This window comes from Pantherophis guttatus, unplaced genomic scaffold (genome assembly GCF_059756535.1).
Source record: "Pantherophis guttatus breed Tessera unplaced genomic scaffold, ASM5975653v1 scaffold_23, whole genome shotgun sequence".
Taxonomy (NCBI): Eukaryota; Metazoa; Chordata; class Lepidosauria; order Squamata; family Colubridae; genus Pantherophis; species Pantherophis guttatus.
Window position 1 is genome coordinate 5,001 of NW_028269838.1, and position 2,500 is coordinate 7,500.

The following is a 2,500-nucleotide window of genomic DNA, read 5'->3' on the forward strand; positions in this document are numbered from 1 at the left end:
GCCGACGCCGGCCGGGCCCGCCGACTCTCTCCCCTCGCCGCCTTCGGAGTAGACCGGGGTGGGAACGCTCCACTTTGGCGCAGCCGGGCCCCGGCCAGGGAGAGCCGCCGGTCCACCGCTCAGGGGCCCGGCGAGCCCGGCGGGGCGGAAGGGGATCCCGGCTCCGGGGCCGCGGGCCTCGGTCGGGGAACCCCGCCGTCGCGTCGCTGCCCGCGCCGGGCCCCGGGGGTGCCCGCGCCGGGCAGACGGCCGGGTCTACCGGGACGGCCTTGGGCGGGTCCGGCTTACCGGGGCCCCGGCCGGATCACTCTTTCCGTTTCCCCCGCCGCGATGGAACTAGGGGATCCCGGCTCCGGCGCCGCGGGCCTCGGTCGGGGACCCCCGCCGTCGCCTCGGTGACAGCGCCGGGCCCCGGGGGTGCCCGCGCCCGGCATCCGTCCCGGTCTACCGGGGCCTCGGCCGGATCAGTCTTTCCGTTTCCCACGCCGCGATGGAGGTACGGGATCCCGGCTCCGGCGCCGCGGGCCTCGGTCGGGGACCTCCCCCTTCGCCTCGGTGCCCGCGCCGGGCCCCGGGGGTGCCCGCGCCGGGGAGACGGCCGGGTCTACCGGGGCCTCGGCCGGATCAGTCTTTCCGTTTCCCCCGCCGCGATGGAGGTACGGGATCCCGGCTCCGGCGCCGCGAGCCTCGGTCGGGGACCCCCGCCGTCGCCTCGGTGCCCGCGCCGGGTCCCGGGGATGCCCGCGCCGGGGAGACGGCCGGGTCTACCGGGGCCCCGGCCGCATCACTTTCTGTTTCCCCCGCCGCGATGGAGGTACGGGATCCCGGCTCCGGCGCCGCGGGCCTCGGTCGGGGACCTCCCCCTTCGCCTCGGTGCCAGCGCCGGGCCCCGGGGGTGCCCGCGCCGGGGAGACGGCCGGGTCTACCGGGGCCCCGGCCGGATCACTTTCCGTTTCCCCCGCCGCGATGGAGGTACGGGATCCCGGCTCCGGCGCCGCGGGCCTCGGTCGGGGACCCCCGCCGTCGCCTCGGTGCCCGCGCCGGGTCCCGGGGGTGCCCGCGCCGGGGAGACGGCCGGGTCTACCGGGGCCCCGGCCGCATCACTTTCTGTTTCCCCCGCCGCGATGGAGGTACGGGATCCCGGCTCCGGCGCCGCGGGCCTCGGTCGGGGACCTCCCCCTTCGCCTCGGTGCCAGCGCCGGGCCCCGGGGGTGCCCGCGCCGGGGAGACGGCCGGGTCTACCGGGGCCCCGGCCGGATCACTTTCCGTTTCCCCCGCCGCGATGGAGGTACGGGATCCCGGCTCCGGCGCCGCGGGCCTCGGTCGGGGACCCCCGCCGTCGCCTCGGTGCCCGCGCCGGGTCCCGGGGGTGCCCGCGCCGGGGAGACGGCCGGGTCTACCGGGGCCCCGGCCGCATCACTTTCTGTTTCCCCCGCCGCGATGGAGGTACGGGATCCCGGCTCCGGCGCCGCGGGCCTCGGTCGGGGACCTCCCCCTTCGCCTCGGTGCCAGCGCCGGGCCCCGGGGGTGCCCGCGCCCGGCAGCCGTCCCGGTCTACCGGGGCCCCGGCCGGATCACTTTCCGTTTCCCCCGCCGCGATGGAGGTACGGGATCCCGGCTCCGGCGCCGCGAGCCTCGGTCGGGGACCCCCGCCGTCGCCTCGGTGCCCGCGCCGGGTCCCGGGGGTGCCCGCGCCGGGGAGACGGCCGGGTCTACCGGGGCCCCGGCCGCATCACTTTCTGTTTCCCCCGCCGCGATGGAGGTACGGGATCCCGGCTCCGGCGCCGCGGGCCTCGGTCGGGGACCTCCCCCTTCGCCTCGTTGCCAGCGCCGGGCCCCGGGGGTGCCCGCGCCCGGCAGCCGTCCCGGTCTACCGGGGCCTCGGCCGGGTCAGTCTTTCCGTTTCCCCCGCCGCGATGGAGGTACGGGATCCCGGCTCCGGCGCCGCGGGCCTCGGTCGGGGACCTCCCCCTTCGCCTCGGTGCCAGCGCCGGGCCCCGGGGATGCCCGCGCCCGGCAGCCGTCCCGGTCTACCGGGGCCTCGGCCGGGTCAGTCTTTCCGTTTCCCCCGCCGCGATGGAGGTACGGGATCCCGGCTCCGGCGCCGCGGGCCTCGGTCGGGGACCTCCCCCTTCGCCTCGGTGCCAGCGCCGGGCCCCGGGGGTGCCCGCGCCCGGCAGCCGTCCCGGTCTACCGGGACGCTCGCTCGGGCGGGACCGGTTTACCCGGGCCTCGGCCGGACTGGAGTGTTTCGGTTTTCTGCTTCTCTGCCAGGATGGCTGCGAGGGGTTGATTTAAATAGCTGGTTTGACGTGAAAAGCTTCCCTTCAAGTGAAAAGTTTGTTCCAATTTCTGCCATCTTCCTTCCTCAAAAGTTTTGGGTGTAGCTTTCCCAGAGGAACCTCTCGTAGGCCTATCATTTCTGATCTTAACTTCCCTCATTTATTCCATATTTTCCTTCCTCTTGCCGAATGGCCGAATCCAGTCCATTTCTAGTCCA